We start from the raw sequence: 25069 nt of genomic DNA on the forward strand, positions 1-25069 counted from the left end.
TGTAAACTCAACTAAATACCTAGGGATTACAATTACGAATAACTTACATTGGAACGGTCACCTAGATAATGTTGTGGGGAAAGGACACCACAGACTGCGATTTATTGACATAACACACAGAAACTGTAACAGGTCTGCTAAAGAGATTGCTTCACTACGCTTGTTTGCTCTCTTCTGGAGTACTGCTGTGTGGTGTGGGATCCGCATCAGGTAGGATTGACGGAGGACATCGAAAAAGTTCAAAGGAGAAAGCTCGTTTTATATTAGCGTCAAACAAGGTAGAAAGTGCTATTGATACGATACACAAATTGTTGTGACATGTATTAAAACAAAGGCGTTTTTCGCTGCGGTAAGACCTTCTCACGAAATTTCAATGACCAACTATCTCCTGAGAGTGTGAAACTGTTTTTCTTAGCACCCACCTACATTGGGGAAATGATCATCACTGTAAAACAGTAAAAATCAGAGCTCACACGGAAATATTTAAGTTTTCTTTTTCCCGCGTGTTCTTCGAGAGTGGAACGGTAGAGCAGTAGCTCAAAGTTGGTTCTATGAACCCTCAGCCTGGCACTTCCTTGTGAATTGCAGAGTAATGATGCAGATGTAGACGGTCACTCTGGTTACTTACTCTTACATATTTTGCGGCAGGTACTGTTTCCAGCAGTTTGTCATCAATAGTGCACTTGTAGAGTAGAAAATTTCTCTTCCTATGTACTCGCAATATGTTACATTTATTTACGTTCATGGTCAAGTCAAGGAACACGGCATCAACCTGAGCGCCACTGTCTACAGAACCATGGATCTCATGGAGGAGTAAACCGAGCTGAGTTTCGCAAAATCTCTGTCTGCGGATTCCAGTTTCCAGTACCATAACATAAATGAGGTTGTTCGGTTTACCGGTTTATCAGTGTGGACTGTCCACGTATCTATAAGGAATGGTGTACCACACAGTGTGTGGTTGTAATAAGATCCAAATCGACAGGGAATGGAGGCGAGCATCACGGCTTGTCAATGGCAGTCGGTTTCTGACTCGACAGGAAATGGTGCTCTCAGAGGACGCAGGTCCATCTTAACTACTTTGTGAGCAAACATCGCGAAGGGAATTGCGTGCCATGGACATTTTGAGTCGAGTACCTCGCATCAGACGATGCCTCACAGCAGCACAAAAAGCTGCATGGGCCAAAAAGTGCAGAAAGAGGACAGTAGCACGCTAGAAACATCTATTGTGTTCCGATGAGTGGCGATATTGCCTCTTTTCAAGTTTTACAAGGTGCTGAGGGCACCGACGAACCAGTGTGGCGTCTAGCATAGTGTGTGGAGTGTGCAGTTCAGGGCGGAGGTGGTTCTGTGATGTATTGGAGACACACCCCTCCTCGAGGATGACAAAAGCCTTGTTCAAAGAACTACACGCCTACGCTTGTTGTTTGAAGAACATTCAGGCACGCTATCTCATCTCGTCTGACTCGTTAACTCCCCCGATCTTAATTCCATAGGCAATGTGTAGAACTATTTGGAACAGCAGGTGAAACTTAACAGTCGACATCCCCGAAATTTCGTAGTTCTATGGGATCGAGTTATCAATGAGTGGCTTCAACTGGATCTGGCATACGTGTAGGAACTTGAGGAGTCTCTTCCTTTCCGAACTGAGACATTTATCAAGGCTCGTGGCGGTATGTCTCCTGGGGATACAAACTTTTTGTCCGCTATATTTATTTTGAGGTTTTCAAGCTTACCTAGAGGCCAAGTATTTAGGTACATGCAGGAACACTGGAGTCTAATGTCCCATCTGGAACGAGGTCGTTCCGTGAACAGCAGTACGAAATTGTCCTTACTCTCTCGAAGTTCTTTGGCCATTAAAAGTCTCCAAATCGTTGGACTACGTTAATCTGCCACTGGTGATTACACTTTTTGCCATAACGCGCGTAATTTAAGTGAGATTATTAAAAGTTTCGATCGCATTAATTAGTGTCGATAACATTTTTAAACATCTATTATTGTACAGTCTCCTCCCCTTCTACCCCCTTAAGAGTTCACGTATAGTCGTAAGGAAATAGTTCTCACACTTATTAAAAATATTACAAAACTTCTGATTACCTTATTTCACCGTGCAGACCAAATCCGACAACATTCGTGTACAACAACTAACGCTCGGAAAACCTATATTTGATCAGACTAGCAACATCGATTCAGGTATAAAGCTGAGAGCCGGAAAGGGTTCCGAAATTTGGTTTTCGTCTTTCGCAAGTTGTGTCGCATGTATAAGTGGCGATGTTGAGGGTTTTTCTCGTTGTTGTCATGAATGGAGCTTGGGAGAAACGACTGGTGATGTAACGCACAATCTACGGGTGGTAGTTTTATGTATGTGTAAGGAAGTGCCTTAGTATGGAATTGCAGCAGAGGGAAAATGATGGCGTACAATAAAGCACTCTGCATTAAGTAAAGAATTCTCCAGCAGGCAGACGAAGGTCTGAAGCGCCGTTGCTCGCTGGAGCAGCTTGTTACGGTACACTTCGCACGCTCTCTGAGGGGGCGTAATCCTCTGTCAACGCCGTAAGCCATATAGGGATTGTCACTTAAGCTCAAACAGAAGAGCACTTCTCTTAAAAGCCTTCTAGCAACGGTCGGCGTCGCTTTGGACGCAGCACTTCTTAGCAGTAAGGCTCTCCTGTTGTGTAGACTTTAGACAAAGTCGACAGATCCTGCAATTATTAATCTAAATATCCTTGCTCTTGCAACGCGACGAAGAGCGAAACAACGATTAATTACTTTTGTATTGGATTCAGAATGTGACTGTACTTCCTAAGCAACAACATTTTCGCCTGCAACTGTAAATATATTAACTGCCCACCACTGCAGTTTCTACTATATAACCATTTTGAAGTGGATGACGAAGTGCATCGACTTATGTCAAAAGGTAAAAGGCATCCACAAGAAAGTAAACACGCTAGACCATAGAGCGTAAAAGCAGTGAACAACACCTTGTGACCAGTACTCCAGGTGCTAGGAAAAACACGATGTGCGGCCTTGCTCTTGTCAAAATATAAAAAAAAACATATTTAATGGAAAATAAATCTATATTTCGACGAGAGTGAGAGCGCGCAACAAGTAGTTTTTTTCTGGAGTTTTGTTAGCCTAGAATAGATTAGATTACATTAATACTTCTTCCATAATCATCAATTCGACACTTCGTAATGATGTGGAACATGTCAGTCTAACGAAAGGTTTCTTTATCTGTCACAGTTAAATTTTCTTAATAATTGTAAAATTATTAATTTATACCTAAAAATCCATGTATTGAGTAGAAGGAGTTGTCATTAAGAAATTCTTTTAATTTATTGTTCACCGCTTGTTGGCTATCTGTCAAACTTTTGATGCTATTTGGTATGTGGCCAAGGACTTTTATGGCAGCATAATTCATCCATTTCCGTGCCAAAGTTAGATTTATCCCAGAATAGTGAAGATCAGTCTTTCTACAAGTGTTGTAGCTATGCAGATTGCTGATGCTTTTGAACTGGGATGGATTATTAATAACCAATTTCATAAGTGAATATCTGAAGCTATTGTAAATATCCCTAGTTCTTTAAATAAATGTATACACGATGATTTTGGGTGGGATCCAGCTATTTGTCTGATTATATGCTTTTGTACAATGAATAACTTTTTCCTGAATAATAAATTATTCCAAAATATGACGCCATATGAAAACAGTGAATCAAAATAGGCATAGAAAGCTAATTTACTGATACGTTTTTCGCCAAAATTTGCAACACTACTAATAGTATAAGTTTCTGCAGTTCATCAATGTGTTTCTTCTAGTTCAGTCTTTCACCAACGAAGACATCCAAAATTTTGAATATTCTGCCTTACTTGCAGGCCTGTGTTGAAAGTCTATATTTATTAATGGTGTTACGAAACTTGCTGTTCAGAACTGAATATACTGTGTTTTATCAAAATTTAATGAGTACATTTCCAGAGGGCCACTTAACAGTTTACCAAAAGACAATATTTACAATTTCCTCAGCTCATTGTTGTTTGTACTATACTTGTATCATCAGAAAAAAGAACTAGCTTTGCATCTTCGTGATTGTACACTGACAACTCATTAATATACACACATGAAAAAAGGTTTTGCACCACCTTGGTGCCGGCCGCGGTGGCCATGCGGTCCTAGGCTCTGTAGTCCGGAACCGCGCGACTGCTACGGTCGCAGGTTCGAATCCTGCCTCGGGCATGGATGTGTGTTATGTCCTTAGGTTAGTTAGGTTTAAGTAGTTCTAAGTTCTAGGGCACTGATGACCTCAGATGTTAAGTCCCATAGTGCTCAGAGCCATTTCAACCATTTGAACCATTTGAACCACGTTGGTTCCGAGAGTTCCGGAACCTGTACAGAAAATTGGAAGAGAGATCAACATAAACATCATTTCCGCCATTTTAATGGTTCATAAAAACCACACATTGCATGTCGTACCACCATACATTGAGACCTTGAGAGGTGGTGGTCCACATTGTTGTACACACCGGTACCTCTAATACCCAGTAAGCACGTCCTCTTGTATTGATGCATGCCTGTATTCTTCGTGGCATACCATCCACGAGTTCATCAAGGCACTGTTGGTCCAGATCCAAAACAGCTCTTTTCAATCTATCCCAGGCATGTTCGATTAGGTTCATGTCTGAACATACTGGCCACTCTAGTGGAGCGATGTCGTTATCCTGAAGGAAGTCATTCAAAAGGTGTGCATGATGGGAGCGCGAATTGTCATCCATGAAGACGAATGCCTCGCCAATATGCTGCCGATATGGTTGCACGATCGGTCGGAGGATAGCATTCAAGTATCTTACAGCCGTTACGGAGCCTTTCATGACCACCAGCGGCGTACGTCGGCCCCACATAGAGCCACTCCAAAATAGCAGGGAACCTCCACCTTGCTGCACTCGCTGGACAGTGTGCCAAAGACGTTCAACCTGACCGGGTTGCCTCCAAACACGTCTCCGACGGTTATCTGACTGAAGGCATATGCGACACTCATCGGTGAAGAGAACGTGATGCCAAGTCTGAGCGGTCCATTCGGCATTTTGTTGAGCCCATTTGTACCGCGCTGCATGGTGTCGTGGTTGCAAAGATGGACCTCGCCATGGACATCGGGAGTGAAGTTGCGCATAATGCAGAATATTACGCACAGTTTGAGTCGTAACACGTCCTGTGGCTGCACGAAAAGCACTATGCAATATGGTGGCGTTGCTGTCAGCGTTCCTCCGAGCCAGTCCGTAGGTAGCGGACATTCACTGCAGTAGTAGCCCTTGGGAGGCCTGAGCGAGGCATGTCATCGGCAGTTCCTGTCTCTCTGTATCTCATCCACGTCCGAACAACATCGCTTTGGTTTAATCCGAGACGCCTGGACACTCCCATTGTTGAGAGCCCTTCCTGGCACAAAGTAACAAATGCGGACGCGATCGAACCGCGGTATTGACCGTCTAGGCATGGTTGAACTACAGACAACACGAGCCGTGTACCTCCTTCCTGGTGGAATGACTGGAACTGACCGGCTGTCGGATCCCCTCCGTCTAATAGGCGCTGTTCATCCATGGTTTTTTACATCTTTCGGCGAGTTTAGTGACATCTCCGAACAGTCAAAGCGACGGTGTCTGTGATACAATAACCACAGTCAATGTATATCTTCAGGATTTCTGAGAACTGGGGCGGAGTGATGCAAAACTTTTTTTGATGAGTTTATATTAAGAACAATACTGGACCCAAGACTGAACCCCACGGAATAGCTCCCTACTCTGGGGAATCTTCTGATTGTTGTGCATTAGGTGAACCCTTTATTTAAGCCTTCTGCTCTCTTCCAGTCAATTATGAATTAAAGCATTTGTGTACGCTGTCACTCATACCGCAATACTTACGCTTATCAAGAAGAGTTACATGGTTTGCACAATCAAAAGTCTTTCAGAGAGCACAGAAAATCCCAACGACTAATGTTCAGTTATTCAAAGCACTTAATTTTTATCGTTGAAAGCATATATAGCAATTTATATTGGAAAGCCTTTCTGAAAACAAAACTGAGATTTCCTTGGTACTTTTTTTTTTACAAATATTTGAAGCTACTGCTAAAGCTGTTACTTAATACATAACTTTTTCAAGTATTTTGGATAAAACTGTCAGTAGCGAGACTGGGTAATAGCTGCTGGCCTCAGACCTGTCCGCCTTTTTATGCAATGGTTTAACAATAACATATTTCAGTCTATCAGGAAAAATGCCATACTTCAGTTAGCTATTAAATATGTGGCTGAGAATCCTACTTAGCAGTTGGGAACAAGTTTTTAGTACTCTGTCAGAGATGTCAACAATTCCATTTGAGATTTTAGCTTTATTTCTTAATTTCAGAAAGAGAAGTGGGTAGAATTTCAATTTTATCAAATTGCATAGCTGTTGCCTCTTCCATATACATTGTTGACTTTTCTAATAAACATCTGGATCCTATTTTCTTTACAAAATTTAAAAAAGATGTTATTAAAAATAGTTTCAACTTCTGTTTTTTGTTAATAACCTTTTCCTTTAGCTTGATGGTAACACAGTCCTCCTGTGCTCTTGGTTGCCCTGTTTTAATTTTATTATCAGAGGTATTGATCTCAGACATAATACATTTAATAACTTTCCTTAATATAGAACAGTTTTTTTTACAATTTTTGACTGCTTCTGAACCATTACTCTTTCATGCTATTAGGTACTTTTCCCTTTTACGGTTACTACATATTTTTATCCCTTTAGCAAGCCATGTTTTTTTTACATGGATTCATAGAACTATACCTCACTGTTTTCGTAGGGAAACTGTTTTAAAATATACGCACAAACGTATCATGAAATAAGCTATCATTTAAATTAGCATCAGATTCTCAGTACACCTCACTCAGTCTAACTGCTACAAGCTTTCCCTAAAATTTGCAGTTGTTAAATCGTTAACTGAACGCACCATTTGGGAGGACTGTTCTGCATAACTATATAGAGCTACGCCACACACTGTAACTAGCTGTGTATTATGATCAGGAAGACCATTCTTAACAGGATAAATGTTTATTTGATTAAATTTATCTCGGTATACCAAATATTTATCTATCAGTTTGTCGCTTTCCTGTAATACCGGCGTAAGAAAATCGATAACTGATAGCAAATCGAAAGAGCCGAGTAGTACTTCAGGGTCATTCTTCCTGTCAGAGTCTTTCAAAAAATCTATACCGAAATACACGCAAATAATAATTTTCTTGTCTCTGTCTGACCGACTGCACAAGAAACAATCCAAATTTTTCAGAAATAGCTGAAAATTTCACAAAGGGGACCTATACACAGCTACAGCTATAAAAGTACCATCATTTAATTTAAGTTCACAGGCACATACTTCTGTATGTTGCTCTACACAATTTTTTTTATTTTCCAAATATTTCACACTATGATAACTTTTAAAATATATGGCAACTCCTTCTTTCTCTATATTATGTTTACTTACATGTGCTGAGAGATTATATCCACTTACATTTGCCTTTTCCATATCTGTAACTACATGATGTTCAGACATATATAGTGCATCTATCTCATCCTCATTTCTACACCTCCTAAACAAACGAAAAGGTCACTACTTTGTTTTTTACTCCCTTGATACCCTAATACAATATACTAACATTATTTTTCACTGTACTTTTATGAGAATCTTGTGATATTTTAGCGTCTTCACTACCTGCTTGTCTGAGATTCTCATTAAGCTTAACTCCTTTCGGTGCTGAATTACTGGACACTGATCTTGGCCTAAAAAAAGAGGTACTCCCATGAATTGCTGCTCCCTCCCTCTCTTCCGGTATTTGGTGTCCATCCAACCATCTTACTCTTCCTTTTCGTATTGAGATGCAGGCCTTTCCTAGAGAAATTCCATCTACGAACAGCATCAACAGAAACCGAACCCATGTCTGACGCAGTAGCTGCCTGGAGCAGCCAGTCGGACTCAATACTGAGATTGCTTGCAGAGCTGTTCAACTGAGGCTGATAATACCGCTTGGCAACAGTCTCAAACTCAGCATTTGTATGGTTCGTTGCAAAAATTATTTTTACCCAGTCACTCTCAGTGTTGTAGCCCTGATCCCCATCAGATCTGTTTCCTGCTCCGACCATTATCACAACGTGATCCTGCTTTTTAAAACCTTCGCGCAATTGTCCTACACTCTCTACAACTTGGCTAAGACATGTGCTGGGCTTGAAAAAGTTAGTGATCTGGTACCTGTCACGTGATTTTCCTCGCAAACTGTAGCTCACACCTCTTTCACGGCTACTTCCCAGCAACAGACCTTCCCTTCTACTTTCTATATTTTTTAAACAGTTGGTTTTCTAATGACCTTATTTTGAAAATTACCTACACCTAAGTCTACTTGACGTTCTTCCTTACTTAACTCAGGTAGCAATACAAATCTGTTTTCTGTGCCAATGATGAAACCGCCTGATAGTGTTCTCTTTCTGTGTCTCCAGTTCCCTGCTATCACTGGTCTTCACCCTTCTTCCCCCTTAACCTCATCAGTTTCTCCCTGGACTACCCAGTTCAGCTTTACGGGCTTTACATTTCCCTTATTGTTCAGCTATTTTCCTGTCCCTTGAACATGCTTTGCAATACCATGGATGAATTTCATTTACTTCCGCAATTCGCATACCACTACATTCCTCCCAATGAAACCATTTGTTACAACAGCTGCATAGAACCCAAGATATAACTTCATTACGGTAACTCAAACACTTCGCACTCGTCGTTTACAATTTTCACTTACGAAATTTAGCTAAATAATAAACGATAATATTCTACTAACTACAGATCAGAGGAAACATTAAAGTTATATAGCACATTAATATACGTATGTACTATTAATATTGTAACGTAACGTACTTAAAATACGTTAATACACTAAACTTGCACACCCGAAAAATAGGCCTAAAATCGCGTTAGTGCGATACGGACTACGTGTGTTTTTAAAAGAAATGATAGATAGAACTTTAAATCTTTAATTCTCCAAGTATACAGGGTGTTACAAAAAGGTACGGCCAAACTTTCAGGAAACATTCCTCACACACAAATAAAGAAAAGATGTTGTGTGGACATGTGTCCGGAAACGCTTAATTTCCATATTAGAGCTCATTTTAGTTTCGTCAGTATGTACTGTACTTCCTCGATTCACCGCCAGTTGGCCCAATTGAAGGAAGGTAATGTTGACTTCAGTGCTTGTGTTGACATGCGACTCATTGCTCTACAGTACTAGCATCAAGCACATCAGTACGTAGCATCAACAGGTTAGTGTTCATCACGAACGTGGTTTTGCAGTCAGTGCAATGTTTACAAATGCGGAGTTGGCAGATGCCCATTTGATGTATGGATTAGCACGGGGCAATAGCCGTGGCGCGGTACGTTTGTATCTAGACAGATTTCCAGAACGAAGGTGTCCCGACAGGAAGACGTTCGAAGCAACTGATCGGCGTCTTAGGCAGCACGGAACATTCCAGCCTATGACTCGCGACTGGGGAAGACTTAGAACGACGAGGACACCTGCAATGGACGAGGCAATTCTTCGTGCAGTTGACGATAACCCTAATGTCAGCCACAGAGAAGTTGCTGCTGTACAAGGTAACGTTGACCACGCCACTGTATGGAGAGTGCTACGGGAGAACCAGTTGTTTCCGTACCATGTACAGCGTGTGCAGGCACTATCAGCAGCTGATTGGCCTCCACGGGTACACTTCTGCGAATGGTTCATCCAACAATGTGTCAATCCTCATTTCAGTGCAAATGTTCTCTTTACGGATGAGGCTTCATTCCAACGTGATCAAATTGTAAATTTTCACAATCAACATGTGTGGGCTGACGAGAATCCGCACGCAATTGTGCAATCACGTTATCAACACAGATTTTCTGTGAACGTTTGGGCAGGGATTGTTGGTGATGTCTTGATTGGGCCCCATATTCTTCCATTTACGCTCAATGGAGCACGTTATCATGATTTCACACGGGATACTACCTGTCCTGCTAGAACATGTGCCTTTACAAGTACGACACAACATGTGGTCCATGCACGATGGAGCTCCTGCACATTTCAGTCGAAGTGTTCGTACGCTTCTCAACAACAGATTCGGTGACCGGTGGATTGGTAGAGGCGGACCAATTCCATGGCCTCCACGCTCTCCTGACCTCAACCCTCTTGACTTTCATTTATGGGGGCTTTTGAAAGCTCTTGTCTACGCAACCACGGTACCAAATGTAGAGACTCTTCGTGCTCGTTTTGTGGACGGCTGTGATACAATACGCCATTCTCCAGGGCTGCATCAGCGCATCAGGGATTCCATGCGACAGAGGGTGGATGCATGTATCCTCGCTAACGGAGGACATTTTGAACATTTTCTGTAACAAAGTGTTTGAAGTCACGCTGGTACGTTCTGTTGCTGTGTGTTTCCATTCCATGATTAATGTGACGTGAAGAGAAGTAATAAAATGAGCTCTAATATGGAAAGTAAGCGTTTCCGGACACATGTCCACATAACATATTTTCTTTCTTTGTGCGTGAGGAATGTTTACTGAAAGTTTGGCCGTACCTTTTTGTAACACCCTGTATAAGGCTGTACTACGTACACTGTCGGAAAAAATGTACACCTGTAAAGACAGCGTCGATCTGATGATAGTATGTGTCACGTGGGGGACAGTAGATATACTGATAATGGTTTCAACGTCGTCGGCCAACAGATACCGTAGTGGCATAGCTACCACAACGCCATATGTGACTCCTTTTTAACAAGGAATGCTCACAGCTAGGTGGTTCAGGTGGTGCAAATGTGTGAAGCAAGCTGGCAATCATGCCACGGAGACACACTTGTGTGTCCCACAGCCAACGGAACGAGTTTGAAAGGGGTCAAATTGTGGCGGGATGGTCCTCTCGGAGAACTGCCATACGAGTGGAACGCGCTGTGTCAGTTAAACAAAGATGCTGGTATTAGTCGTCATGTGAACATTCTCACACCTGTAGGCTAGGTTCTGGACTTTCTCGCCCGCCGGGGTCGTCGCATTGTAAGGGCAGCAGTGTCAGATCGGCCAGCTACCACAACACAAGTAAGTGAGCTTGTGAACCCAGACATGTCAACATGAATTGCTGCGAACTGGTTACTAACAATGAGGCTACAGGCATGCTCACCTCCAGCCCATCTTCCACTCATGCCACAACATCGATGTGCATAGCTCGACTAGCGCAGTCAGAGGATCACTTGGAGTATGGAATGGAGCGCCGTGGTCTTCAGCGATGAAAGCAGATTATGCCTGCACGCAAGAGATGGTCATTTGCGTGTACGCCGTAGAACTGGTGAGTCATGCCTCGAAGAGTGCGTTCGCTCAAGACACACTCAAAAATGGTTCAAATGGCTCTGAGCACTATGGGACTTAACATCTGTGGTCATCAGTCCCCCACAACTTAGACCTAAAACCTAACTAACCTAAGGACATCACACACATCCGTGCCCGAGGCAGGATTCAAACCTGCGACGTAGCGGTCACGCGGTTCCAGACTGAAGCGCCTAGAACCGCACGGCCACACCGGTCGGCCAAGACACACTGGCCCCATCCCAAGCTTTATGGTTTGCGGTGCGATAAGCTGCAACTCTTATTAACCTTTGGCATTTCCGTAGGGGACGCTAAACAGCCCTCGGGACGTGCAGAATGTCGTTAGACCCGTTCTTTTGCCATTCTTGAAACAGGAAGTCATATGAAACTTCCTGGCAGATTAAACCTGTGTACCGGACCGAGACTCTAACTCGCGACCTACCTTTCGCTGGCAAGTGCTCTACCATCTGAGCTACCCAAACACGACTGACGCCCCGTTCTCACAGCTTTACTTCAGCCAGTATCTCGTCTCCTATCTTCCAAACTTTACAGAAGCTCTCCTGCGAACCACGCAGAACTAGCACTCTTGAAAGAAAGGATATTGCTGAATGGCATAGCCACAGCGCGGGGGATGTTTCCAGAATGAGATTTTCACTCTGCAGAGGAGTGTGTGCTGATATGAAACTTCCTGGCAGATTAAAACTGTGTGCCGGACCGAGACTCGAACTCGGGACCTTTGCCTTTCGCGGGCAAGTGCTTTACCAACTGAGCTACCCAAGCACGGCTCACGCCCCGTCCTCACAGCTTTACTTCTGCCAGTACCTCGTCTCCTACCTTCCAAACTGTACAGAAGCTCTCCTGCAAACCTTGCAGAACTAGCATTCCTGAAAGAAGTTTTAATCTGCCAAGCAGTTTCATATCAGCGCACACTCCGCTGCAGAGTGAAAATCTCATTCTGGAAACATCCCTCAGGCTGTGGCTAAGCCATGTCTCCGCAATATCCTTTCTTTCAGGAGTGCTAGTTCTGCAAGGTTCGCAGGAGAGCTTCTGTAAAGTTTGGAAGGTAGGAGACGAGATACTGGCAGAAGTAAAGCTGTGAGGACGAAGCGTGAGTCGTGCTTGGGTAGCTCAGATGGTAGAGCACTTGCCCGCGAAAGGCGTTCGAGTCTCGGTCCGGTACACCATTTTAATCTGCCAGGAAGTTTCTTATCAGCGCACACTCCGCTGCAGAGTGAAAATCTCATTCAGGAAGTGATATGTTGTTCCAACAGGCTAATGCTCGCTCACACTCTGCCGATGAAAAGCAGCGTGCTCTGCACGACATGCAGTAGCTTCCCTGACCGGCACGATCTGCAGGCCTGTCTCCAGTTGAGAACTTGCGGGATGTGGTGGAACGAGAAGTGACTGATGCGACCTGTCAACCAACACATCTTAAAGAACTACGTGAACAGGTGGAGCAGGCGTAGGATAACTTATCAAACGACAGTACTGGCCACGTGTACGATCGACTGGATGCCAGTCAGCGCCTGCATTGCTGCCCGTCGAGGCTACACCAAGAACTAATATAGGTTATAGCATGGGTCGATACTTGGTACCTTAAACCGCTTGTGCAGTTGACCTGTAAATGCACTCATTTCACGTACTCCATACGCACTGTTGCAACAATAAATCTTGACTGAATTGGAAACTTCTAAAATGGTGTACTAATTTCCAGCAGTATACAGGGTGTAAATTTTAAGTTGACAAACCAGAATAACTCGATAAATAAGCTTCAAATGAAAAAATGTGTAGAACCAAAGATGATTATTTTCGAGAGGGACATCTGCTGGTGCTAAAATTAGCCCGCCACCCCAGCCCCCTCGGGATGGGGTGGGAGGCAACTTTAAAATTTCAAATGGGAACTCCCATTTTTTATTGCAGAATCAGATTCTACATAAAAAAACTATGTACATTTTGTCTTAAACATTTGTTTTGATAGTTGGTAGTTGGCGCCGTAATTCAAGAACATCCATGTTTTTATGTAGAATTTGATTGTGCAATAAAAAATGGGGGTTCCCATTTGAAATTTTTAAGTTGCCTCCCACCCCACCCCCAGGGGCTGGGGTGGCGGGCTAATTTTTCTACCAGCAGATGTCCCCCTCGAAAATAATCAACTTTGGATTCTACACGTTTTTTCGTGTGAAGCTTATTTTTCGAGTTATTCTGGTTTGTCAACTTAAAATTTACACCCTATATATCTGAAACAAAAATAACCTAAATTCTACCCTTAACACTTACACAAACGTCTTAAGTTTGAGTAAACCTTCAACTGGAATGTAAGAAATCTGACACTTCAAAATGTTTTATTTTCTCGAAAAACGCCTTTGAAAAAGTGAAATCTTCAATACATGAATTAGAATAGACGTTAATTAATTTCTTTGAGGAGTAATATTAACTTAATTAAGAGCTATTACGAAATTAAGCAGTTCATCTTCACGAGCTCAATAATCCAGCGCCTGCCGTCTTGGTCAGGCCTGCCAACTCTCGAGTACTGGCCACACTCTTTTGATCACTGCTTTTATAGTTTATGACATTGTGCAATTCCTTCGAGAGCCCATTTTGCTCTTAGACAAGTGCCGAGATTCTTCGTCATTTAAAAATGGCTAAATGCGCGAAATTATAACAGTGGACGGTAAAGAAGCTGCTCAATAACACTCTTGTGATTTGTATCGATTGTGCTTTTGATTAGAAACCGCTTCCTCGATCATCCTTCGTTTATGTACAGACATCTATATAATGAATGTTAAAGTAGAGTTGTATTCTTAGTCCAGTTTAGTGGAAAGCGCTGCCACTTATCGTGAATGGGACACTGCCGCTCTTCTTTCTGTCATCACACCTCTAAGCCTAGAGTGTGCGCGCATTCTCACTTTGCGGCAAGGATTGTTACTGCGGGAAACTACGCTCAGAGTTCGAGATTCAACCGTTATCGTGGGACACGAAACAGTGAAGACCTGCATCGTAGTAGTTGCCCGAGGCAAATATAACGTGCTGATGACCACTACGTAAAAACTACGGCTATTAGGTACCCTAAAGAGCATGGAAATAAGTTGCATGGTGCTACTGGGAGGGCTGTCCAAACATAGACTATGCGAAATCATCTCCACAAGAATAATTTAGCTTCTACGTGTACTATCCAATCAACAGTTTATACCATTAGCGCTATGGTGAGCGAAGAAGATGGTTGGACAAGGAAACACCTGAAATTGAAATTGGATCAACGGCGTCTGATACTTTTCACCAAGGCGTGCATAATTTTTCTGCCCCTGATGATAATCACTAGGAATGTGAAGGTAGCCAGGTACCAATTCCCTTGTCAAACATGTTGTACAACAGATTTAACAGGAAGGTCGGCCAGCATCGAATACTGATGTCGGACGCTCCTCTTCCCCATAGAGGATAATCTGAGGGCTCGGATGATCGGGATCCTCCGGTCTATTGTCTGAGTCTAAAGTCAATATTTCAGCACTGCGCTAAGTTTTCATGACGACAACACATGGGCACATCGCACCAGTTTCGTGAGCACCTTCTTCTATGAGGCACGAATCAACTCTGTGGAGTGGCCTGCGGTATCAGCAAACATGAATCCAACTGAAAATTTCCACAAGATAAAATGTCGGTCATCAGCTGCGCAAGAAACCTTTATTTGGTTCACCTTCCCAGTTTCAACAGTTCATGCTGCCATCTCTAATAGTAAAACACGCTCAAATCATTGCTAGGGCAACATCAAAATAAGAATCAGACGGTAGTGTCCTTCGCTACAGACTCAATAAAGGGGATGATGATGATGTTTGGGGTGTGGGGCGCTCAACAGCGTGGTTATCAGCGCCCGTACAATTACCCAATCTTTGCTCAGTCCAATTGCGCCACTTTCCTGGATGATGATGAAATGATGAGGACAACACAAACACCCAGTCATCTCGAGGCAGGTGAAAATCCCTGACCCCGCCGGGAATCGAACCCGGGACCCCGTGCTCGGGAAGCGAGAACGCTACCGCGAGACCACGAGCGGCGGACAATCAATAAAGGGGAGTGACGTCTCTAAAAATATACCATACGTGCGTCGAGTGGCAATCAATTAACTGTCAAATTTCACATCGGACATGATATGTGCGAGAAAAGTCAACCATCAGACTGATCAGTTTTGTGACTGACTTTTCTCACACTCATCACACGTATCATATAGTTTTAGAGCAATCACTCTCTTTTATTGATTCTTTAGAAAAGGACACTACTGTCCGATTCTTATTTTGACGTTGTCTTATCAATGATTTGAGCCTATTTCACTTCTGAAGATGGCACTATAAACTGTCGAAATCGGTAAAATGAACTAAATAAAGGTGTCCTTGTGCAGCTGCCGACTGACTTTTTATCTTTGCGGAATTATTCTACACCTGCTGAACTACAGCTGTGAACGAAATAACCAACTCATAATTCTTGAGATTAGTTGAAACTTGCAATGCGTCGTTGTAGGAATCGTATCATACACTGGAGAGCCAGTTTCCAAGAGTGTCAGACGGTGCGTGTTACAGCAGATGACTCCAGCAATACGGTACTCGATACTACACATCAACAGAAACTCATTTCACAAATGTGATCTTTTCAACAGACTTATTTCATTATTATTATTATTATTATTATTATTATTATTATTATTATTATTATAATTATAAGGGTCAGTCAAATGAAAACAAGACAGATGGGAATAAAGTGAGTAAATTGTTTATGACTTCAAAAGTAATTGCCATAACTGTTAATACTTTTATCCCACTGTGAGACAAAATAGTCAGTGTCTCGTACCCGGGCGTGCACCTCTTCATGCGAAGCAAATTGATGACCACGAATGTCTTCCTCCAGAGTACCAAAAATATGGAAATCTCATTCCTATATATCGTGACTGTGTGGAGAATGTGTAAGTCCTTCCTAGCCAAACTACTATTCAAATAAATCTAAACAATGTATACAAAAATATATCAAAAATAAACAATTTAATTCTATATAAATGGGTGTTTTAAAAGTTTTGAAGAAGTTAGACAACATTAACGAAAAATATATTTTAAAAGAAGCATGAACAGTGTCATTTGATAAATCTACCAACATGTTATTTATCACATACTTTATATACTAAGAATTACGATAAACGTTTTTTCACATTTTATTGAAGTTATGAATTTAAATGCTGATTATGATGGCTGGGAATATTTCTTGGTACTCAAAGAACATATAATTGATTTATTTTTTAATGGAAAACAAATTTATTGCATGTGAATCTTTTAAAAATGAAAAACAAAAACATATTAGAATTTTTGAAAATAAAAAGAATTGTTAGATTTTTAAAATGAAAATTAAAAATTTTATTAGATTTATTAAACATAAAAAATTTATTAGATTTAAAAAAATAAAAATTTAAAATTCAAAATCTTTGTTGTGTAAGATTTTTAATTGTTTTATATTCTCTTAAAACCAAAACTTTTAATTGATATATTAATTCAGTTAAATTTTAATGAATAAATTGATTTGAATGACCTCAGTTTCTTAGCCAAAAAGTTTTTCGGTGTTAGTAGATGTAAACTGCGTTGTCAGTTTTCATCTACTAATTGAGAATGAACTTTCAGTCAGAGAGGCACAGTACAGAAGGACGACGTGGCGGTAAGGTTTCCCATCAAACATAGAGGTAAGATGACTTTAATTGAGTTAAGAATGCGCCAGTATTAACCTTATGTCGTCCATGTTGGACTGTTGTGGGGAACTACTACAATAAAACTCGAAATAAAACAATTTTCTGCGACAGTCAGCCTTTTATTTCATTCCACAATACATTTCGAGGTTTACACTTCAAGTGCACCAGTATGTGCCAGTATTTCCAGATAGGGGAAGGGAAGGGTTTCGAAATCAGGTGGTTCGAAATCAAATCCCAGATATCAAAAGTGCGTCCGTATTCCAGGGTTTCCAATCACTTCAAAAGTGTGCTTGTATCCACCAACAGGAAATGAGGAGGGGGGTGGGAGGTGCGATGATTCAAAAGTGTGCTTGTATTCCCTCCGGAAAAAGTGTGTTCGTACTGTCTCTGGAAAAAGTGCACTCGTACTTTCTGTGATACACTACTGTGACGCAGCCGACATCCCTGGAAGTTAATCCTCGCTCATCTAGCTTCACCGGATTGTCGATACATCATCGAGGACACACGGAATTTGTGCCTCTGCAGCCTACCAACGTATCGTACATCGATCAGTTGTTGGTAGATGATTGTTTATTAATAATTAATATATACCTAAGTTTCAATTTAGGGGGCTTGTGTTTCATGGCTTTGAACATACTTTGGTGGTTTATAATTTCTGTAAAAGACAAACATCTCCTACAGAAGCTGAACGAATTATAAAATCTTTACCTTACAGGACAGCAGTCGGTCATTTTGACCACTGCGATATTTTTTAGGTTCATGTCTCTAAAACATGTAATAATGGATTTTTACATCCGCTTAGCTTATTTTACTTCATTGGTGTTATCTCGTTCACTCTTTTTCTTTACATTTTACTTTGTTTAGTAGAGCAGTGGACATACTTTAGTTGCTATACTCTGCCAGTGTGTTGTTATGCTGTGCGAAAGTTTAGCGCCCCTCATTATTATGGTTCATCGGTGTTTTCATTCAGATGAGCTTTTACAATTCCACAAAATTTGGAACTAATTTTCAGGACCAGAAGTCTCGGCTTTACACAGTCCAGCATGGCTGCCGCAGATGGCCTATGACCTTGCCGGAATATGCGCACCGATAGTTTACAGAAAGACAACTGGAGGAAGTGTTGCCTCGGGAATGTTTCTTTACAGATTAGCAGAAGAAGTCTTCTCTTTGTATGTATGTTTAAGGGAAGAGCCTGTTCGTACATTCACTGCGACTACTGAAATATGTAAGGCACCAGTGCGGAAGACTTGCCAATAGGAGAATGCAGAAGTTTAAACAAAACTAAAAATCTGCGTGTGCAGTGCAAGCAATTTATATTTGGACCATGTAAGGGAAGTGTTCAGTACGAGTATGCAAAGTGTTTTGATAAAGATGGTGGCTCTGACTGCAAACATGCCATAGAGAAAGATAATGTTATTTTCTCGTAACTGGCACAGCAGTTTATGAAAATTTTTCTTTGCATTTCCTAATAAATATTTGTTTACAGCCTGTTTAGGGTTTTAATTGAGGACAAGTCAAAAAGATAAAAAATGATATTTTATAATTACATGTTTATTTGGAATTGTAAGTTAGTAATACAGTTTAGTTTCTGTGAATATTGTATTTATGCTGTATTCCTTACTGATATTCTTTTTTCTTTAGTTAATTATAGATGCTATAGAAAAACTTAAGCAAAACACATCAGTAGACTGACCAAAATACACTAGCGACATTTAAAGACACCGTATTTAATTAATTTAAGGAGTTAAACTGAAAAAAGAAAGGTAAACGTCACCGGTCAAACTGACTTGTAGCGGTCCTTTCAGGTAGTTCGCTAACGCCGGTCCTCCTACTGTTAAACTGCACCAAATCGGCCCCACGAAGAAACTTGATTACGTACAGTCGCGAGAACGTAGCTGGAAGACGGCGCACCCTAAATTTTTATTTCACCGTCTTTGCGAATGTGCCCCCAGCCACCAACGCCGGACCGACAGATGACAATTCACCATATGCATCGCCACCTATAAAGGACGATCGTCCGAGCGCGAACACAAGACAGAACAGCAATGGAACCAACCACTGTTTACCACGTCATACGAGACCGTAAATAACGACGACGGGCCCCGATACAGGCCTTCGCTATTGCAGATGGCTGCAGCCTCACACCGCAGCGTGGTATTAGCGCAGTCTTCTTCGACCGTTATGCACGACTGTATTCAGCTCAATGTTCCAACCCAGCGACGGTGACAGGTGTCTCACGACTGGTTTATGACATTCTTCCACAGGACTAACGAACTGAATTATTGGATGGAATTTCGGAAGAAGAAACTATCGACTAAATAGGTAAAGGAGCGTCGAACAAGTCTTATGGCCCCGGCGGACTTCCAGTGGAGTCTCAGAGAACTTATCAGTAATTAGTGGCTCGCAAGCTGACTGACATCTGTCGGTAGCTTATGTCCCACGTGGTGCTGCTCCCAGCAACCTTCGTTGAAGAAATGATTATACCAGTCAACAGTACATGATTAACGCCGCTGACACTTCTCAACTGCGACATGAAGATACTCACCAGACTGTTAGCGACCCGTACACGGCCGACCTCACTTCACATCATCTCACCAGATCAGGCTTTCATCGGGGACATTAATTATATCCACACAGCACTGTGTCAATACCGTGACATGATAGCCCTAGAGAGGGCACGCCGCATCCCAGGATTGCTGGCGTCACTAGACTTCAGTGAAGCTTCAGATCTGGTGGATCACGTGTAATTTACGTCCATTCTCCAACACATGTAGTACCCACAGCAATTCATAAACGTCGTGATGTGCTTCCTCCGTGGGGTGACTTCGACGGTGTTCTTCAACGGCTGTATCACACAGTCCTTACCGATTTCCAGATCAGTGCGTCAAGGCTGCCCCCTGTCGAGCTTACTCTACGCTGTCGTAAATAGCAGGGAAAAAAAAAATGGAAATGAGCGTTTGGCTTCATTGACCGGGAGGCCCCTGACGGGGCAGGTCCGGCCGCCTTGGTGCACGTCTTATTACATTCGACGTCACAATGGGCGACCTGAGCGCCGGATGGGGATGAAATGATGACGAAGACAACACAACACCCAGTCCTTAATCGGAGAAAACCCCCGACCCAGCCGGGAATCGAACCCGGGCCCGTAGGACGGCAAGCCGTCACACTGACCACTTAGCTATCGGGGCGGACAATAGCAGAAAGAACAAGCTAAACTCAGTAGTACAGTAGAACGTAAATTCTTAGCCAGAGCAGCAGAGATGCGTACGTGACCGTACGCAGCTACTATTTACTATTTGTTCTGCAAACAAGGGCGGACTCTGTAGCATCACGGGGCTCGGAGTAAGCGAGGAAAATTGACCTTTGAACACAGTCAGTGAGGAAATATGCGCGTACGCCATGCACGTGTCACGTGTTCCCGCGCGATCAGCCCCACCCGTGTACGTAAGGGTAGAAACTTCCAGAAGGATAGGTCGGTGCGCAAAGACGCCTATAAAAGGGCTACCCACCCTACTGAAAAGGTCTTTTGTTGGTTGCATAGTCACTGTGTGGCAAGGAATTTCTTTCGCTACCGCCTTTATCCCGCATTGTGCTCAGGGTCGGCAGGGTTAAGTACGGATTTGGCGTGGTTAATTTTAAGGGGCGGACGGATGCCCTTCCTGCCGCCACCCCATACCCCCCGGGATGGAATTAGTGTACCCCAGCTGTCTGCATCTAGTGTAAATCGTGATATAGTGTGAATGTGTTTCAAATGTCTGCGAGTCGTGGAACTGAGGCGGGACCAGCTCGTATTCACCTAGCAGGATGTGGAAAACCGCCTAAAAACCACATCCAGGCTGGCTGGCACACCGGCCGTCGTCGTTAGTCCGCCGGGCGGATTCGATCCGGGGCCGGCGCGCCTACCTGAGTCCAGGAAGCAGCGCGTTAGGGCTCTCGGCTATCCTGGCGAAAAAACAAAAAAGTATCCTGGCGGGTCACTGTGTGGCAGGGACTGGACGTAGAATAATCCGATATAGTCGACACTTAGGCCGGCACGCTCGCCTCTGCACCACGAGACTTAGGCTCAAGGAAGAATAGGAAGTCATAACCAAAGGTAGATACTTTTTATAGAGACTTGTACATAGGGAATGTCCCAGGGGGTGCTTCCAGTAATAGTAATCCCATTTCCCGCTTTATGATCCTCGGATCCCTGATATTCCTGTCGAGTTCCGTACTCTAACCCACTCAATAGCCTACTTTTCAGCCAAGCAAGTGAAGAGCAGGCGGTCCATTAGCAGAAGTTGTTATCGACGTACCTCGTCGGTAAGTTCCATTACGCGCATTCGTGCAGTCCTTCCTGTTCCCTCTCAGGACTCGTCAGTGGAACACCTCTCCTTTGCAGCCTCCGTCAACGGGTGTAATGTTACATGGCGTCACATTTCACTGTACAGTGTACGCAGACGACCTGGTGCTCGTGCTCCGCAATGATGATGATGTGACCAACGCATTAGAATGATTTGACACATACCGTGAGGCTTCCGACAGCTGTCTGAATGTAAAGAGATGGGTTACCATGTACATAGGCCTAGCGTGTGTTGACCACCTACGGCTTAGTGGTACTATCTAATGCGTTGGTGTAGAGTTTAACGACGGTATACGGCGCACTGCGGCTTGTGACTACCTCCGCTTGTTACAACAAATTCGGGTCAAGATCGCCAACCTTCGTCGACGGACTCTCGACATTTTTCAAAGATCGTACTTCGTCAGTATTTACTTAGCATCACGCATTCCACACATAGCGCATGTATTTTCAGTAATGTTAAAGATAGCTCGACGTATATTAGCGGCATTTGGAGGTACGTCATTAACACCATGCTCTTCAGAATCGATTATGAATCGCTGACCCTTCCCCAGATAGAAGACGTCTCGGCCTAGTCCATGTCCACGACAGAGATGGTCTTGTTTGTCGGTTCGCACATCATGCTGTGGCACTACAGCCCGGAACGTTTGATAGATTTGCTCAGTCCTCCCTTACGGCCCTGTTGAAGACGTGAGATATGCCCCCGCATGTCTACAACATCGGTCACCATGTCCGCAAGACACTACCAATGATGAAACAGGCGACGGCACGGGAGATACATCGCGTCCTGCAATGGAGGCACCCACGGAACGTCTTGGACGCAAAGAACCCTGATCTTAGTTGCAAGGTGGTGTGGCGGACGGTACACGCAATTATACTGGATATGTAATTCCGATCAACATAGTACATCACTGCCAGCGGTAAGTAGGTCACCCGACTGCGCTTCCGCATGACACATAGGGCGGTCTCGCGGAAAGCAAAGTACCAGACCCGGACGAGCATCGTCTCAGATCTGGCGAAGCACAAGATGTATGGCTCTTGGTGCAACACAAATTTGCGTACTTTCTACGAGTGACCCCGAAACATTTGTATCTCGGCTTTTATTTTTTCCGGATGATGTGTATTACCCAAGCACCAAAACCAACACAGAGTTGTGGGTCCGTGAGCGCGCAGCGAAATATTTATTTTATGATGAACGTAAACATGTAGTGGACTTTTGGAAGTTCCTACAACAGCTTCATAGTAAGATTGTACAGAATCCAAAGTACAGGCAACATTTTTCTAATTACTTAGGGAGCGCCCTACCCGACCTCCCACGCACGTGGATCATCAACAGGTAGGAGACTGACTGAACTGACGATAACACGATCGGATTTAGGTGGAATAACCTGCGACATGCGTGAAGACAAACCTGGACGATCAAGCGTAAGTAGAGCAAGCGGCGCACTCCTCTGCATCGTACTACATCGCGCATTTCCCGTTTTCCCCTTAAATAACGCCCCGGGGTGATACAGTTCAAAATGGCTCTGAGCACTATGGGACTTAACTACTGAGGTCATCAGTCCCCTAGAACTTAGAACTACTTAAACCTAACTAACCTAAGGACATCACACACATCCATGCCCGAGGCAGGATTCGAACCTGCGACCGTAGCGGTCACGCGGTTCCAAACTGACGCGCTTAGAACCGCACGGCCACACCGGTCGGCTGGTGATACAGTCCCGGGATGATTTGTTTTCTTTACTTAGTGCACGAAGTGGTGATAGCAGCAAGTATTCTAGGTGCGGTAAAGAAGTGGGTCGCACTACTGATACCTCCTCACCTGCCCTAATCCGTTGGTGGTGAAGGATACACCGTGGCTGGCCGATGTGGCCGAGCGGTTCTAGGCCCTTTAGTCCGGAACCGCGCTGCTGGTGCGGTCGTAGGTTCGAATCGTGCTCGGACATGGATGTGTGTGATGTCCTTAGGTTAGTTAGGCTTAAGTATTTCTAAGTTCTAGGGGACTGATGACCTCAGATGTTAAGTCCCATAGTTCTTAGAGCCATTTGATTTGATACACGCCGCGCGGAATTAGCCGAGCGGTCAAGGGCGCTGGAGTGATGGACTGTGCGGCAGATCCCGGCGTAGGTTCGAGTCCTCCCTCGGGCATGGGTGTGTGTGTTTGTCCTTAGGATAATTTAGGTTAAGTAGTGTGTAAGCTTAGGGACTGATGACCTTAGCAGTTAAGTCCCATAAGATTTCACACACACATTTGATACACCGTGGCCATGCTGCTACCCACCCTGTCATCCCCAACCCCCACCCCACCCTCCTTCCTACATTAAAATCTATGTTTCTTTGAAAAATATTGATGTTAATTTTTCTTGCCAAAGAGAAGCTTCCAAAAAAAGCAAAAAAGCCAAAGATGAGATGCATCAATTTTTTCACCTTTGCGTAAAAAAAAGGCATTTGGTTGGTGAGCATAGAACCTGTGTTCGATTCTCATGTGCATACTACAGTTTTTTCATTTGTATTGTTTTCTGTATCGAAACTGGTAGGAAAAACAGGGTCCATAAGGTAACCAATGAGGAATACTAACAATATAGTCAAATTTCTCAAACGACTTGGTTAGTAAATAATTGCAGTTTTAATGCTGGTTGCCTTACAAGGCTCTTTCAATCACTCCTTTACATGTCCTCACCATCCTTGAAGCAATTTCATCTAATGTATACAATCTTCGCATAGCTGCAGCGTTCCTTCCGAAGATTTGGTGGAAAAGAGGCTTGGTTAACATTGAAAAATGTTTCTTTACTGGGTATGGATTATGCTACGAATCGTCGTTTCATCCGCGCGGTTGTGTAGTTCCCGCTTTATTTCCAGAAGTACTTTGCAATTTTGAAACCTCCAAAGAAAGTTCAGCACCGCGTGTCGTTGTAACAGATATCGTGCGGTCGGCTGTCTGTGGTCTGTCATGACGAATTCGCAACACTATTACCCGGAATTGTTTTTCAAACAGCGAGGATTATAGTTTTAATTCTTTATTATTCCTAGTTGTTTTCCGGCCAGTGTGGCCGAGCGGTTCTAGGAGCTTCAGTCTGGAACCGCGCGACCGCTACGGCCGCAGGTTCGAATCCTGCCTCGGGCATGGATGTGTGTGATGTCCTTAGGTTAGTTAGGCTTATGTATTTCTAAGTTCTAGGGGACTGATGACCTCAGATGTTAAGTCCCATAGTGCTCAGAGCCATTTGAACCTAGTTGTTTGAGAAATTAATTTGACTAATTTGTTATTATTCCTTACTGATTACCTTATTAGACTTCCTATTCCTAACAATTTCGATACGGAAAAAATACACGTAAAGAAAACCGCAGAATGAAGTAGAGAATCGAACGAAGGTTCTCTGCTCCCCAGCTAGGTGCCTCCGTCGCTACGCCAGTGTAGCTTATGTTTAAGAACGTTTTCTAATGGATGTATAACTGGCGGTCAACGCAGTTCTTTTCCTCAATTTCTAGGAAAATATGCGTTTGGGGACCCCATGTACGGCTATGAAAAATGCTCGATTTTCAATTCTCTATCACTTCTGTCAATTCTGAGCCATCTGCGCGTCATGAATTTTAGGGGCGGTTTTCTCAAAAGCGGAGGGACGC

At 43.2% G+C, this 25069-nt stretch overlaps 1 protein-coding gene across 2 annotated transcripts in view; it reads right to left on the reverse strand.

Annotated features, from left to right (window-relative positions):
- Positions 1-25069, reverse strand: part of LOC126183894 (ras-related protein Rab-3) — an 833674-nt gene that overhangs the window by 116087 nt on the left and 692518 nt on the right. The window lies entirely within an intron of this gene.

Source organism: Schistocerca cancellata, chromosome 4 (genome assembly GCF_023864275.1).
Source record: "Schistocerca cancellata isolate TAMUIC-IGC-003103 chromosome 4, iqSchCanc2.1, whole genome shotgun sequence".
NCBI classification, from domain to species: domain Eukaryota; kingdom Metazoa; phylum Arthropoda; class Insecta; order Orthoptera; family Acrididae; genus Schistocerca; species Schistocerca cancellata.